Source organism: Asparagus officinalis, chromosome 5 (genome assembly GCF_001876935.1).
Source record: "Asparagus officinalis chromosome 5, Aspof.V1, whole genome shotgun sequence".
NCBI classification, from domain to species: Eukaryota; Viridiplantae; Streptophyta; class Magnoliopsida; order Asparagales; family Asparagaceae; genus Asparagus; species Asparagus officinalis.
In genome coordinates this window covers 32,053,354-32,071,200 of record NC_033798.1, presented here as the reverse complement: position 1 = coordinate 32,071,200, position 17,847 = coordinate 32,053,354, and the positions used below count along the sequence as shown (strand labels likewise).

Below are 17,847 nucleotides of genomic sequence, written 5' to 3'. Positions count from 1 at the left end.
CTAGTCAATGAATAAGCCCGAAGCATCACATGCTTCCCCGGGGAGATGAAGACAACTCCAACCCCGGAGGAAACTGTAGAACATCCCGGGGTTATTGTCCTATTAACTGCCCTCGAAGCACCATCGAAATATAATTGCCATACTTGTTGGTGCGACGTAGTGTTAACCTCGTGGGTTTCGTCCGGCAAGTCATCATATACTTCTGCCGTATCTGTGGTCGGGTTTGCCGCCAAAAGATCGCCTGCTGCTTGAAGTGCAAATCGTATTGGGAAAAGAGAAGAGCCCATTTCGCTAACCGCCAATTCATAGAGGCCGGTTGTGTCATAAACACCCGTACTGGATTAACATTGGAAATGATGTAAATCGTCTGTCCAACCAAGTAATGCCGCATCTTTTGCATCGCGAATACCAATGCGAGGCATTCCTTCTCAATCATCGGATATCGAGACTCGGCGCGTATCAAGGTCTGACTTATGTAATAGACTGCCTGTTCGTGACCGTTATCGTCGTCTTGTGCTAGTAAAGCACTTATCGAGTGGTTCATCGCCTTGATGTAAATCAAGAACGGTTTACCCGATTTTGGTGCAACGAGAACAGGAGGATTCGCCAGATATGTTTTGATATCTTCGAATGCTCTTTGGCAAGCGTCATCCCAAATAAATGACACGCCTTTCTTGTTTAGCTTGGAGAACGGTTGGCACTTCCCAGAAAGTTTTGAGATGAACCGTCGGATGTAAGCTAGCCGCCCTTGCAATCCTCTGAGCTCTCTTAGATTTCTAGGAGGTTGCAGTTCATGTATCGCCTTCACCTTATCGGGATCGATACGTATACCTTTAGTGGTGACAACGAATCCAAGGAATTTTCCGCTGGACATTCCAAGGAACGATTTAGTGGGGTTCATCTTCAATTGATGACTCCTCATGAGATCGAACATCGTCTTCAAGTCCTTGATGTGATCTTCTTTGTTGCGGCTTTTTACAACCAAATCATCAACGTAGCATTTGACTGTTTTCCTAAGATGTTCTTGGAAAATTTTGGTCATTACTCGCTGGTATGTGGCGCCTGCGTTCTTTAGACCGAAAGGCATCACTGTGTAGCAAAAGACACCGAGGGCGTTCTGAACGTTGTATGCTTCTCGTCATCTGGGTGCATCTTGATTTGGTTATATCCTGAAAAACCATCCATAAAAGACATTCTCTCAAATCTGCATGTATTGTCGATAATGACATCCGTGATTGGGAGAGGAAAGTCGTCTTTTGGACATGCCGTATTCAGGTCCCTGAAGTCAATGCAAATCCTGATTTTACCGTTCTTCTTCATGACTGGAACAATATTGGCTAACCCGTCTGGATGTTGCTCCTCTCGGATAAATCCTGATTCGATCAATTTCTTAACCTCTGCCTCAATGGCTTCCATAATCTGCGGACGAAACCGTCTTTGCTGTTGTTTGACAGGTTTGGCATCCGGCTTGATATCGAGGCGGTGCATTGCCACATTGGGGTCGAGCCCTGGCATATCTTCATAGTTCCAAGCGAAGACGTCAATATACTCCCTGGTGAGAGCAATTAACTCCTCCTTCTTATTTGGGGGAATGCTGTCACTGATGAATATGGGCTTTGGGTTGGCCTCGTCACCCATGTTAACTTGGACTATTTTATCTTCAGTAGACGGTTCTCTTTGTTCGAACCTATCGCCGTACTGCATGTTTAGGTGATGAACCCATGGATCTTCCCACGTTGGCATTTGATCGTCGTCTTCTATTGTCACAGGATCGACCGTAGTCATATGCGACATCAGTTTCTTGAACATCTCCCCCAAACTTGCGTCGGAATCCCCAACTGAAGAATCAGACGAGTATCCGTCCTTAGTTTTGTTAGCAATTTGATTGATAATTTGCTAACCACATTCATCATCAGACGAGGAAACATAGCCTAAGCCTCTTTTGTGACGGTAATAATCATCCGGTTTCCCTTTTGGCACATATGCTGCTTTAGCTAGGATACGGGAACCTCGATCAAAGTACAAGCCTTCTCCGAGTGTGAAATCATATCCATGTTTTCCCATGAGCTTGCGTGCTTCAGGACTATACTTAGATAAATGTCGACCAGGTTTATCTTCCTCTTCATCTTCTCTTAGGAAATGATCTAGTAATGGAAAATTCTCTCCTTTACCATAAATCACTTCTTTTTCGACTCATGTTTTGGCAGGCACAACCAGGGTTGTTCCGAAGGTTGATCCAAAACTGGCTTCTTCTTCCGGGATGATTCTGCGTGATCTTCCGGAGTAATTGTTGGAATCATCGGCGGCTTGGGTTGATTCGCCGGTGGTTGAACTTTTGTTGGAGGCTGCTTCGGCCTCCATACTTGGCGGGTTGGTGATGGCTTTTTGGCCACTCTTTCTCCCTCCAATTTCTTGGCCTCCTGCACAAGAATTTTTGCTTGTGCGAGTAACGCGCGGCGTTTGTGAATCCACTCTTCAAGTGTCGAACGATTCCGTTTGACCCGGATCCATTCGTCTGTTCGTTGGCGGCTTGGAGGAGCTGCCATTTCTTCAGTTGTTGAGGCTGGTTGCCTCTTCTTTGTTCTTCAGATCCGTGTTGTAGCGCGATCCCGTTCAACGGACTCCATGGCCTTTGCGAACTGTTTCGCAAGGCGTTGACGTTGCCTTTGGCCGGCTCTCTTCGAGAGAGTCACCACGCCCTCTGCCGGCAGAAGGGTTGGCCCAGAGCAGCTCCGACCTGGTTGGGAAATGGAGGAATCTCACCCGATGCGGCTTTGGCATCCAGCGGGGTGAGATCTTCGTTGTGTGTTTCAACGTCTTCAAACCAACAAGTTTTTCTCCTGGAGGAGAGTTTCTTGGACTTGCGGGGGAGGTTGATCCGGATGAGGACGACAAGTACTCCTCGAACTTCTGTTGGTCAAACTCGTATTCGACCTCCTCCACGACCGGGATTGAATCCGCTCGGGCTGCGACGCTCCGATCTCGCAGCGAGATCGTGCGGCTCCCACTGTGCGTCGTCAGATTGCTTCGCCGGGAAAAATCCGTGTATTTCTTCATTGTTGATTCCATTGTCATCTTAAATAACAGCTTTTTAAGTTACAAAGATTCGGTCTTTTTATAAGATCCGGTTACAATGAAAATCAAATAAAAGAAAAGAAAAATTACAACTTTCTCCTTTTGTGTCGAACAAATCACGAGCTCCTGTTTTGCGGTCGCTCGCTTGCGTGGGTTCTTCGCCTGCGCCGGGGTTTATCCGTGGACCACCGCGAGATCTAGATCCGGTCGGATCTATGCAGTATTACATGTATTATTTCGCCAAGGAAATAATAGTCGAGGGTACTATTTCGCCAAGGAAATAGTAGCCTTTTTAGTTCTCGGGATCAAAGACCAAGCTTTGATCCGGAGTATGCCTGCGTAGATCTGAGATCCGATTTGCTCGAACCCTCAGAAGTGGATTTACTGCCATATCAGGAATTAGGTCAACGAATCGAGTCCGAACAAGTCAACCACACAACCGAATCACGGACAGAAAGACGAAAAACGACGGAACCCAAATACCTATAGGGGCTCAGCCTTGGCCGAGCCACCTATAGGTGGCTCGGCCAAGGCTGAGCCCCTATAGGTATTTGGGTTCCGTCGTTTTTCGTCTTTCTGTCCGTGATTCGGTTGTGTGGTTGACTTGTTCGGACTCGATTCGTTGACCTAATTCCTGATATGGCAGTAAATCCACTTCTGAGTTCAAGTCCGAAACTGATCTTGATTCGATCGTGATTCGTCCGAGTCCGCTCTCGGTTGGATGACTCGTTGATTCCTCAACCCGTTAGCTTGATTCCGCACGCAAGTGGATTCATTCCGTTGTTTGAGTGCGGTTTGTCAGCTTCGTAGCCTCGTTAATCCGCTTCGTTGCGTGTCACTTGGCTTTGGAGTTGTAGACTGACGCTCGTGTTTGGATACGTCGCCCGATAGTTCGTCGGTTTGTGCCGAGCTGTGCTAAGGGACTGATAAGCAATTTTATACGCCTACAGTAAGTATCGAGTTATCCTATAAGTGTAGCGGGTTACACTGCAAGTGTAGTGGGTTACACTGCAAGTGTAGCGGGTTACGCTGTAAGTATAGCGGGTTATACTACAAGTATAGTCGGTTACACTGCAAGTGTAGCAGGTTACACTGCAAGTGTAGCGGGTTATCATGTAAGTGTAGCGGGTTATCATGTAAGTGTAGCGGGTTACACTATAAGTGTAGCGGGTTATCATCTAAGTGTAGCGGGTTACATTATAAGTGTAGCGGGTTACACTGTAAGTGTAGCGGGTTACACTGTAAGTGTAGCGGGTTACACTGCAAGTGTAGCGGGTTACACTACAAGTGTAGCGGGTTAGCATGTAAGTGTAGCAGGTTATACTTTAAGTGTAGCAGGTTACACTACAAGTGTAGCGGGTTACACTACAAGTGTAACGGGTTACACTGTAAGTGTAGCGGGTTATCCTGTAAGTGTAACGTATTATCCTGTAAGTATAGCGGGTTACACTATAAGTGTAACGGGTTATCCTGTAAGTGTAACGGGTTATCCTGTAAGTGTAGTGGGTTATGTGTGAATGTTCTGTTCTTCCTTTTGTTGTGTTATGATTATGTGTATCACGTTGATCTCTATAAGAGAATATTATGTTCTGTTTGAGGGAAAACTTTATGTAGCTGGTGCGCTGAACCATAGAACTTTATGTGCAATAAACCATCAATTTCAATGATTTAGAAGCATACAAAACTTTACATAACCAGTAATTTAACCACAGTGGTTGATTGCACAAAATGACTTTACATAACCAATCTCAACAACAGTCCCATAGGTTTCATACAAATGATTTTACAAATCACTTTCCAAACATATATATGTACACAAAAAATGATTGATATCACCATTGGCATCTAGCATCCGAGGAATTGGTCTTGAGGATCACGTTTATTTCCTGAAAGCAAAATATAAGCAGATCAAAAAAACAATAGGTTGAGTTTAAAAGCAGTTCAATGAACATTACACTTATAGAAAATATACCTTCAGATAGAAATAAAGCAACGATACGAGCTCTATGTCTTGCACAATCCTTTTGGTCAATTGAAATAGTTTGACCAGAAATGAGGCTAAACATGTATGCCATCAAGAACACCCTGCAATCCAAGCTACTACAATTTCAAATGTTTACAATATCAATATAACACTCTTGGCCTGTAATATATGGTCGCTATGCATTAGCACATATGAAAAAACAATATATGAATAAGTCGACTACACTAACCCATGTTGTTGAGGTATATCAACACTTTCTACCTCCTGACAAGAAGTAATGTCTAAATTCCAAGCATCGGGAATGGTAGAAATAAGCTTCGCTCTAAATTTACTAGCATAAGACATATGGAACTGTATCATAGTCTCTTTACCTCATTGGATACATGGTAAAGGATAGAAAGTACTACCTAAAGTGCCTAATGCACAGAACTCTTAAAATCAATAATTACGCTAACAAGCACAAAACATGTACTTTTATTGAAGAATTATCTTATGGAAATTAGATGAAATAATGATGGAAAGCAACTCTTCCGTTTACCACTAAGAAGGCTTCTCAACTTGCGTTTGCAAGTATCTCATAAACACAGAACTCAGACAAACAACCTCATATACCATAAAAATACACATCCAACAAAGGATAATGTTTCCCCCTATTAGGGTCAAGCAAATGTCAATAAACTTCTTATGCAATGCAAATACACTTACTTCATGTCATAATACTCTCTCAAGTAAGAAGCTTTATTGATTCCAGTGGCCATTCTGAACTGTGGAACCATAACGGAAACTGCTCAAAGTTATATAACACACCCAAGTCTCAGAAGTGGCCATTCTGAACTGTGGAACCATAACGGAAACTGCTCAAAGTTATATAACACACCCAAGTCTCAGAAAAACAATCACATTCGGTTCAAACCATAACGGAAACTGCTCAAAGTTATATAACACACCCAAGTCTCAGAAAAACAATCACATTCGGTTCAATATAAGCACAAAACGAAAACTGTAGCCCAACAATTTGAAGAACCAACAAACGAAAATTTCAAACATGCAAGGCCAAAATGCTATGAATACTGATAACGATCTATATAGGAACATTACGCCACTGAATACTAAAACCTACTAGTTAATAAACAAAGTCGTGAACTTATTAAAAAGTATACAGGGTAAAGAATCTCACTCTCAACAGATCCAAATCGAATGCAGAACATCTCCTCCTTCAACTCCCCATTAGAGAAATCAAGCGCGTGCCAAACACAAGACTTATCATTCCCAACATACTCCTGCATCTTAATCGTGAGGGTCTTGGCCTGCCTCATAACCAGCCAAAACCTTTCTGGTCTCCTTGTGCTTCAACAGCCTCATGCTCCCCGTAACTCGCTCCTTCCACTGGTTCCCCTCCTTATCGAACCGATACAACTTCGCTTTCCTAGACAAAATCAAGAAAGTTTAGAATAGAAAGTGATCGTGAAACCCTAAAGATGATGAGATCGATGGCAGATCTGAGGAGATTTACAGGTCGAGGATGGTCTCCTCGTCCTCCTCGCTGGTGGTGATGGCGACCTCCTCGAGCTTGATGATCGGGGCGATCTGAGATCTGGTGTCCTCTTCCTCGTTGGCGGGGGCGACGTGGGATTCTTCCTCGTCTCTACGATCGGCGTCGGAGATCGCTATGGCAAAGGATTTGATCGTTTTGAGAGGGAGAGGGGGGGGGGATCTACAGGCGGAGATGAGAATGGAGTTTGTACAGGTAGGGTTTTAATGAAGGGAAGAGAGGAGGAGTAAGGCAGGGGGTAGTTTAGGGTTTATAATTTATTTTTGTGTATATTGTATATATATTAGATGTATTAATGCTTTTTGGGTTGAGAGGCAAATACACATAGTTTCTATGGGTTTATGAGTACATTTGAAACTAGTTGGGTATATAAATAAATCAAGGTAAAGCAATGGGCCCAAAGACAAAAACCCTTATTTTTTAAGAGTATGGGCAGGGTTGGGATGATTAAGATGATAACCATCTAAACATTATATTTGTTTATACTTTTTAATTGGTAAGGGGAAGGGACGAAATGGTTAAAGCTAATCAAAATCTTATTTTCTTAACCCTCATAAAGTAGATGGGTTGATAGGGAAGGGATTGAGTTTAAATAAAAATATATAAATAGTCTAACTTTGTCCTTAGAGAATTAAAAAAAAGGGGTAATCTTTCTTCCAAATAATATATTGGTCATGTAGCTTTCCTTCGCTTTTCATTCTCTTACTCCAAATAAACGTAGGTTACAACTAGAATTTTGACACGCACAAATGCACGTGCTATGAAAACATTTTATTTTTGCATTAATAAATATATACATAAAGATAACTTTATATTTTCATGGAGATTGCGCATTTAGGCTGCGTTTGAGAACTAATATTTGGATTTGAAAGGTTGATTTAAAATCATGAGATTTCAAATCTAGAATTTGAAATCCATGATTTGATAAAATCTTTTGTTTGGATGTCATCACTAAATGCAAGGATTTGAAATCACAGATTTAAAATCTGATGTTTGGATGCACTTTATTATACATGAATTTGGATTTGAAATTGGTGTTTTAAAAAAAATTATGCTCTCTCTTAACTCCTTAATAATTAAATCAAATGCGGACATTATGGTTTATATTGAGGAAAAAGTTAGGGTAAATTTCACGACCCCCTCAGAAGTTTGATCTCTTAATTAGCAATTATAAATATACATGCAAACATCTTGTCATTCATGAATCGGTATGAGAGAATACAAAAAATAATAATAATGTCCAAAATATTTATTATTACGCCATTTTTTTTATGGTTTCATCCAATACTACATCAACCTTCAATCTCCAAAGAACAAGAGTACTACTCCAATAACTAGCCATGATAAAAGACTCGACGAGTCAAAAGAGTTTAGCAAACACTCCTCATAAGAAGCTCTACACTCCACAATAATCCTTCATTTAAAACACAACATACCATAGGTAGTTGATAACCATGATTTGCTATAAGAAGTAACCATGATTTGCTACAACAAGCCAAATTACGACAACATAAACTATTAAAATAAAACATATCTAGAATCCTCTATTTATCCTTCAAGTCTTCTCCTCTTTTCTCTCCAATGCGCCCAACTTCATGTCTCGAAGAATTTGAGTCCTACATTACACAATTTAGCATCAATTAGTCCACGTCACAAAAATCGAACTTTAAAAAAAAAAAAAACAAGTACAGGATTGTATACTTTCTGTATTCTGATGGAGGTGCTAGTATATAAAACTTATACAAAAATAAATCCGACAAGTATAAAAAAAATGAATATAGCAAGTACAAACAAGTAATATCTTGTTATTATTACATCATCTACTTCTAGGCATGACATCAACAAAGCATATCTGCTTGTGATTTCGATTAAGTTTCACATAAACTAATCCCTGCATAAACACTTAAAAATGTGAGTTTATCATCATCAGGGCCCAAAGTTTCAGCCTTCAGTTTCACAACCCATGTCTAAAAGAGTCAGGGAGCAAATCCCAGCCATAGTACTCAAAATTTAGGGATCAATTTTAAAATTAATAAAATCAGTCGAATAAAGATAGCATCACTCACTCCAAAAGTCACAACTATAAGTTTGCATCCTAGCACAATGAAATTTTAAATCACTTGATACCTTATAAAATATATGCCAATCTATGCTAAAATTACTATCAGATTTACATGAATAAATGTAAATATATGATAGAGCTGACCCATCTTCTGCCACTGGAATCAAGGCATCCAGCCACAAAATGAGAACCTACACACGCACCCCAACACAGTTAACGGGGCTTCAACGTACATAGAGTCTAAGTGTAAGGATAAGAGTAAAGATGTAAAATGTTTCTGCAGCAGCAAAAGCATCCACCCAAGAATAACTTCCATCTTTGACAAAAGTCAGAACAACGATAGATATGTTTACAGGTTCATTCATTCCAGCGAAAAAAAGTCTATAACATTCAATCCTTTTATCACTCCATCCCAACAAAAGAAATATGAAACAGCCAAACAAAGCAAACAAATCTTCAAACAATTCCAACCCCCCACCCAACACACACACACACAAACCAACCGCCATCAGGCGTAGTTCAGCCTGAATATGTCATTCAGTACATATTCAGGAGAAAAGTGTTGGTAAACTGAAAGAGGGAACACAAACAGGAGAAAAGTGTTGGTAAACTCATTAGCTGAATGCAGGCACAAAGAACAGATCAAATACAAATGATTAATCACCTAAACGAAACCCTAGATTTGATAAAGTACCATCAGTACAGAACAAGAAAACCAACAAGAGAAGTATGGAAACAAAAAGAACTATAATGTCATGCATCATGGTAATTGCTAATTAAAAGGTGATTATTTTCAAGTGGGGGCCATTTGAATGAGTGGATGGAAATGAGTCACCTCATTACCAAGCAAATGACTGTATAAGAGTAATACTGTAATAGAAACGACAAACAGGAACTCATTTTCAACAACGTAGGTGAGACTAGCTGAATGTGTTAAATCAATGCAGATGCCAACAAGAGTAACACTTGTACAAGCTCATTCTTCTCAATAAATATTGCTCACTCAAAATCATACCAGGAGTCATCGTTAAAAATGTGAAATTATATTCCTGCATCCATCAATCCTCAAAAGTGCGAACTATAATCTACACAAAAATTGTGAATCCAATTCTATTCAGTGATAAAAAAAGGTGGCATAGGCAAGACTCAAGAGCCTTAAGCACAGGTTTTTTCTATACCTGTGGAGTTACAGAGCTGCATGGTTAGGCTAAGTCTAAAACTAATATACACACAAGATATTTCTATACCTCTGGAGTTTTAAATGCTTCAGCATTTTAGAGACCTATTTGAATTAACTTGAAACATTGCCTTCAATGCATACAAAACAAAAATTTCTGTTCCCAAATAAAAAAAGGAATTACTTCTGTATTGTTTTCACTCTGTTCTTAGCCAATATCTTCCTCCTAAATGGCTATTAAACTGTCTAGATGGAAATAGAAGCATGATTATAAACTAATCAAAATTGAGTTTAACTGAAATACAACTAAGCCTTTTCCAGCTCAGTAGGAAGATATCCAACCTCTGGCTAAATATAATGCCATGCATAAATTCTCTACAAACATTAAAAATTGTGAATGTCTCACTATATTAGGAGTCCTTGGAGTATTACTGAACATCTCTCATTGGAGAGGAACCTTTTATTTTTTGGTTCAAACTTGAGCTTGGATTGTATTCAACTATACACAAGTAGATAATCTTTTTTATTAGAAATTAGATGGTAACATATTCTTCTTATAAATGACAAATAAGTTGACTAGTTGAAACGATAACTTCTTCAGCTCTCCAGATAGAGATGCTTACAAACAAAAATCAAAGCATACAATTACCCAAACCAGGAGATGGAAAAAAAAAGAAAAAAAGAACAGGAACAGCATGGTAGTAAATAAGCTGCTAAAATCAATTTATTAGGTATTAAAGGGCCTTCCTTAATGTTCAGTCTATATCCAATAAAGTATTTGATATCCAATTATGGCCATTGAGGTTGAAGTAACAAGCTTACCACTTCTGTGCTTGACCATTCCAGTTTGTTCCCCATTCTTTGTTTAATCTTTCTTTCAGTTCAGGAGGGAAATCATATGTTAGCCAGTAAGGAGCCTGCATCGATACTTATATGAATTCATTTTCCATCAATTTCATTGCATAGGGTAAAAGCAAAAGGCATAGGAACTTACATTCTTTGAATCAGTATATGAACTTTATTTCTTTGAATCAGTATATGAATTCATTTTCCATCAATTTCATTGCATAGGGTAAAAGCAAAAGGCATAGGAACTTACATTCTTTGAATCAGTATATGAACTTTATTTCTTTGAATCAGTATATGAATTCATTTTCCATCAATTTCATTGCATACCTGCAGTATTGGCAACTTCATATTAATTCTCAAATGTATTCTCAAAGGATGTGATCGATGTTGGTGAATATCCTGCAGTATTGGCAACTTCATATTAATTCTCGGATTTCATGTGTATTCTAGGGGTCTGTTTGGCGATTCAACTTAAACGGGCTAGGATTAATCCAGATACCAGTTTAATAACATAGTTTTATATCCAGATATCAAGGTTTGATACCCAGGATCACATCTCTTTGTCACTGAGCCAGGATCCTAAGCCAACAGAGATGCTATCAAAATCAATACCCATGCTGCAGACTTCTATTTCCCACTTTAACAAGCTCATTTGGTTGTTGGTAACTAAAAGATGGTGCCTCATAGACTGATTAAGAAAAAAGAAAAAGTTAGGGTAAATTTCACGACCCCCTCAGAAGTTTGATCTCTTTATTAGCAATTATAAATACACATGCAAACATCTTGTCCTTCATGAATCGGTATGAGAGAATACAAAAAATAATAATAATGTCCAAAATATTTATTATTACGCCATTTTTTCATGGTTTCATCCAATACTACATCAACCTTCAATCTCCAAAGAACAAGAGTACTACTCCAATAACTAGCCATGATAAAAGACTCGACGAGTCAAAAGAGTTTAGCAAACACTCCTCATAAGAAGCTCTACACTCCACAATAATCCTTCATTTAAAACACAACATACCATAGGTAGTTGATAACCATGATTTGCTATAAGAAGTAACCATGATTTGCTACAACAAGCCAAATTACGACAACATAAACTATTAAAATAAAACATATCTAGAATCCTCTATTTATCCTTCAAGTCTTCTCCTCTTTTCTCTCCAATGCGCCCAACTTCATGTCTCGAAGAATTTGAGTCCTACATTACACAATTTAGCATCAATTAGTCCACGTCACAAAAATCGAACTTTAAAACAAAACAAAAAACAAGTACAGGATTGTATACTTTCTGTATTCTGATGGAGGTGCTAGTATATAAAACTTATACAAAAATAAATCCGACAAGTATAAAAAAAATGAATATAGCAAGTACAAACAAGTAATATCTTGTTATTATTACATCATCTACTTCTAGGCATGACATCAACAAAGCATATCTGCTTGTGATTTCGATTAAGTTTCACATAAACTAATCCCTGCATAAACACTTAAAAATGTGAGTTTATCATCATCAGGGCCCAAAGTTTCAGCCTTCAGTTTCACAACCCATGTCTAAAAGAGTCAGGGAGCAAATCCCAGCCATAGTACTCAAAATTTAGGGATCAATTTTAAAATTAATAAAATCAGTCGAATAAAGATAGCATCACTCACTCCAAAAGTCACAACTATAAGTTTGCTTCCTGGCACAATGAAATTTTAAATCACTTGATACCTTATAAAATCTATGCCAATCTATGCCAAAATTACTATCAGATTTACATGAATAAATGTAAATATATGATAGAGCTGACCCATCTTCTGCCACTGGAATCAAGGCATCCAGCCACAAAATGAGAACCTACACACGCACCCCAACACAGTTAACGGGGCTTCAACGTACATAGAGTCTAAGTGTAAGGATAAGAGTAAAGATGTAAAATGTTTCTGCAGCAGCAAAAGCATCCACCCAAGAATAACTTCCATCTTTGACAAAAGTCAGAACAACGATAGATATGTTTACAGGTTCATTCATTCCAGCGGAAAAAAGTCTATAACATTCAATCCTTTTATCACTCCATCCCAACAAAAGAAATATGAAACAGCCAAACAAAGCAAACAAATCTTCAAACAATTCCAACCCCCCACCCAACACACACACACACAAACCAACCGCCATCAGGCGTAGTTCAGCCTGAATATGTCATTCAGTACATATTCAGGAGAAAAGTGTTGGTAAACTGAAAGAGGGAACACAAACAGGAGAAAAGTGTTGGTAAACTCATTAGCTGAATGCAGGCACAAAGAACAGATCAAATACAAATGATTAATCACCTAAACGAAACCCTAGATTTGATAAAGTACCATCAGTACAGAACAAGAAAACCAACAAGAGAAGTATGGAAACAAAAAGAACTATAATGTCATGCATCATGGTAATTGCTAATTAAAAGGTGATTATTTTCAAGTGGGGGCCATTTGAATGAGTGGATGGAAATGAGTCACCTCATTACCAAGCAAATGACTGTATAAGAGTAATACTGTAATAGAAACGACAAACAGGAACTCATTTTCAACAACGTAGGTGAGACTAGCTGAATGTGTTAAATCAATGCAGATGCCAACAAGAGTAACACTTGTACAAGCTCATTCTTCTCAATAAATATTGCTCACTCAAAATCATACCAGGAGTCATCGTTAAAAATGTGAAATTATATTCCTGCATCCATCAATCCTCAAAAGTGCGAACTATAATCTACACAAAAATTGTGAATCCAATTCTATTCAGTGATAAAAAAAGGTGGCATAGGCAAGACTCAAGAGCCTTAAGCACAGGTTTTTTCTATACCTGTGGAGTTACAGAGCTGCATGGTTAGGCTAAGTCTAAAACTAATATACACACAAGATATTTCTATACCTCTGGAGTTTTAAATGCTTCAGCATTTTAGAGACCTATTTGAATTAACTTGAAACATTGCCTTCAATGCATACAAAACAAAAATTTCTGTTCCCAAATAAAAAAAGGAATTACTTCTGTATTGTTTTTACTCTGTTCTTAGCCAATATCTTCCTCCTAAATGGCTATTAAACTGTCTAGATGGAAATAGAAGCATGATTATAAACTAATCAAAATTGAGTTTAACTGAAATACAACTAAGCCTTTTCCAGCTCAGTAGGAAGATATCCAACCTCTGGCTAAATATAATGCCATGCATAAATTCTCTACAAACATTAAAAATTGTGAATGTCTCACTATATTAGGAGTCCTTGGAGTATTACTGAACATCTCTCATTGGAGAGGAACCTTTTATTTTTTGGTTCAAACTTGAGCTTGGATTGTATTCAACTATACACAAGTAGATAATCTTTTTTATTAGAAATTAGATGGTAACATATTCTTCTTATAAATGACAAATAAGTTGACTAGTTGAAACGATAACTTCTTCAGCTCTCCAGATAGAGATGCTTACAAACAAAAATCAAAGCATACAATTACCCAAACCAGGAGATGGAAAAAAAAAGAAAAAAAGAACAGGAACAGCATGGTAGTAAATGAGCTCCTAAAATCAACTTATTAGGTATTAAAGGGCCTTCCTTAATGTTCAGTCTATATCCAATAAAGTATTTGATATCCAATTATGGCCATTGAGGTTGAAGTAACAAGCTTACCACTTCTGTGCTTGACCATTCCAGTTTGTTCCCCATTCTTTGTTTAATCTTTCTTTCAGTTCAGGAGGGAAATCATATGTTAGCCAGTAAGGAGCCTGCATCGATACTTATATGAATTCATTTTCCATCGATTTCATTGCATAGGGTAAAAGCAAAAGGCATAGGAACTTACATTCTTTGAATCAGTATATGAACTTTATTTCTTTGAATCAGTATATGAATTCATTTTCCATCAATTTCATTGCATAGGGTAAAAGCAAAAGGCATAGGAACTTACATTCTTTGAATCAGTATATGAACTTTATTTCTTTGAATCAGTATATGAATTCATTTTCCATCAATTTCATTGCATACCTGCAGTATTGGCAACTTCATATTAATTCTCAAATGTATTCTCAAAGGATGTGATCGATGTTGGTGAATATCCTGCAGTATTGGCAACTTCATATTAATTCTCGGATTTCATGTGTATTCTAGGGGTCTGTTTGGCGATTCATCTTAAACGGATTCATCTTAAACGGGCTAGGATTAATCCTTAAACTAAAGTGGTAGTTTAGGCTGAAATTTGAACTAAAAACAAACTGAGCCATATCAAGTTTTGCTAATAAAAAGATCGAACACATGCTGTTGTCTACATTCTTTGTCACTGAGCCAGTACAAGTGCCTCATGGGTTCATTTCATAATTCCCACTGTCTATTGTCTTCATATATGCAGATAATAATATAAAAAACAAAAACTAATTCAGTTTATACTAATTCAGCAATTAAAAGATATAATCACGGGTCTCACGTCTTCAGCATCACCATCAGTTTTAAGTATGTTGCATATATGGATTCATTTTGTTGGAGAATTTAACCCTTTTTTTAACAAATATCTATAGCTAACAGACGACATTAAAGCGCTGAAACAATGCCCTAAAGCATCATAAGGTGGTCCATTGGTTTCAACTAAAACAACAGCATAAAGCGTTAACAGAAGTTACAGAAAGTATCAAGTCAAATAACAGAAAATTACCTAGTCACATAAACAATAAGGTACTCACTCAATATTATTGCTTGCAAGTCCAGATACCAGTTTAATAACATAGTTTTGTATCCAGATATCAAGGTTTGATACCCAGGATCACATCTCTTTGTCACTGAGCCAGGATCCTAAGCCAACAGAGATGCTATCAAAATCAATACCCATGCTGCAGACTTCTATTTCCCACTTTAACAAGCTCATTTGGTTGTTGGTAACTAAAAGATGGTGCCTCATAGACTGATTAAGAAAAAATACCCATGCTGCAGACATATAACCTCCTCATTCTGCTCGGTTTGGGCTTTAACAAATGACAAACTAAGAATAATAATGGGTAAATTTCACTAAACCGGTATGAACTTTCAGCATTTTGCAATAAAACTCCAATATTTGTCAAAATCACATAAACCTCCCAAGAACAGTAAAAAATCACATAAACATGAATCGCTTACTTCTAGTATGAATCTCCTCCTGCAAGTCGCTGACAGTAGCCTGTAAATCCCAAAAAAAAAAAAATCAGACGAAACCCAAAACTAACCCTAGATCTAGGGGACCAACTGAAAGAGAGGAAACAAGCTACAAAAGAGAAAATCCAAGTCAGAACTAGGGTTTCGATGGAAGGGGGAGAGAGAGGAGTAAGGGGGAGACCGAAACCCTAGATCAGATCTAGGGTTTCAACGAGAGAGGAGAAGGGGAGTAGAGATACCTGCGTTGCTGCGTTGAGAGAGAGAGATTCGAGATCGGTCGGAGCTGAGAAACGAGAGAGAGGAGTCGGGATCGGTCGGAGCTGAGAAACGAGAGAGAGGAGGAGTCGGGGATCGTCGGAGCTGAGAAACGAGAGAGGAGTTTGGGATCGGGATTTGGTAAATGACAAGGGGTAGGGTAGGATTTCAAATACGGGATTTTGGGCTTTCAAATTCTCTTTGTAAAATAATTTGATTTGAAATTCTAGCTTAATTTTGTAGTCCAAACTAGGGATTTGGATTTGAAATACCTTGGATTTAAAATCCAGGGCCCAAATCCATGTTCCCAAACACAGCCTTAATGTATCAGAGAGAATAATAGTCAAGCAATGTCTCTTTGAAACTAAAATCCTCCGTTGATTTTCTTTATGCATTAGTGTAAATAAGTTATGGTATAGATATATGCATAGAACTTTATTTTTTTATAAAATAAAATGTGAAGAAAATATTCAATTATATGAGCTTTTTCTTATGACATTGAATGATATAGAATATTCTAGAAGCAAAAAAAGGGAAAAAACTAATTATTGTAAAATTATATTTTTAACCTTTCAATTACAATTAAAAAGGAGGATTTGTCCACCACTCATCCAACTTTGCATTACCCTTAGTTGGTTTTTTATATAGTAATCTAGATATATCCTAGCTTCCTCTTCTTGTCTATCCGAACACAATTAAATTTATTTTGTTCTTTCCCCTACCACTTCCTCCCTTTGGGGCTACTTGAATCATTCCCCTCTCTTATCATTCTTTGTATCCAAAATATGGATGCTAAACCATATCCGTATCCGAGGAAATATCTGAAACCGTATCCGTTAGGATGGTTACTCAAATTTTATAAATGATAGGATATGATTACGAGATGTTGTTGTAGTGAAATATCTGTATCCATATCCGAATTATCTGGATACATATTAGTCATACTCTTACGATAGTTTCGATTCTTAGATCATAGATTTGTGATTAATTTTGATGATCAAGATGTCTAAGTTTAGCTTTTTAGTTATAATGAACTTATTAACGAACTCTTTTATATCACATTAACTATGTTTTTCTCAATACTATTTAGTTTTCTCATATCCGTTTTGTATCTGGATGCATATCCGCTTATATATCTGCATCTATATCCGTAACTGAATCTGATTCTAGCAGGTTATGGATATAAAATTTCCTTACCGAGGTATATTCATGTATGTATCCGTATTCGAGATGAGTAAGCGGATATGGATATGGTAAGCAGCATATCCCAGCCGTATCCGGACCGAATGCACCCATAACCCAAATTCACTGTTCAAGTTGGATTACTGACACAAGTAAAGTGCACTTCTCTCTATCATAGTGCAGGAGAAGGTTCAGAAACAGATCCAACAAAAAAAAATAGGTACGAGTCCGAATACGGATCCATTATACCTCGAGAGACAAAATAACTTGCCGGTTTTATCGGAGTCAAATATTTGGAAATTTAAGTGCAAGTTTGGGTCCGGGTACGGATCCAACAAAAACAAAGTAGATCCGAATCTTACTCTCTTCGACGTACCTCTTCCTCGAAGGCGAAGACAACACGAAGCCGTCCCGATTCCTCTTTTTAACCTCTCTCCGCTCTCAGACTCCACTCCCTTCACTCTCAAAACCCTAAAAAAATTTAAAAAAAAATCGACAAAGAAACCAATTCGACAATCATAATCCGATCCGAACCCTAACGAATCGAACGGAAATGGCGATGGTCCAGC

General features: G+C 38.1%; 1 pseudogene; it reads right to left on the bottom strand.

Annotated features, from left to right (window-relative positions):
• LOC109841682 lies at positions 4,775-14,454 on the bottom strand (annotated as a pseudogene).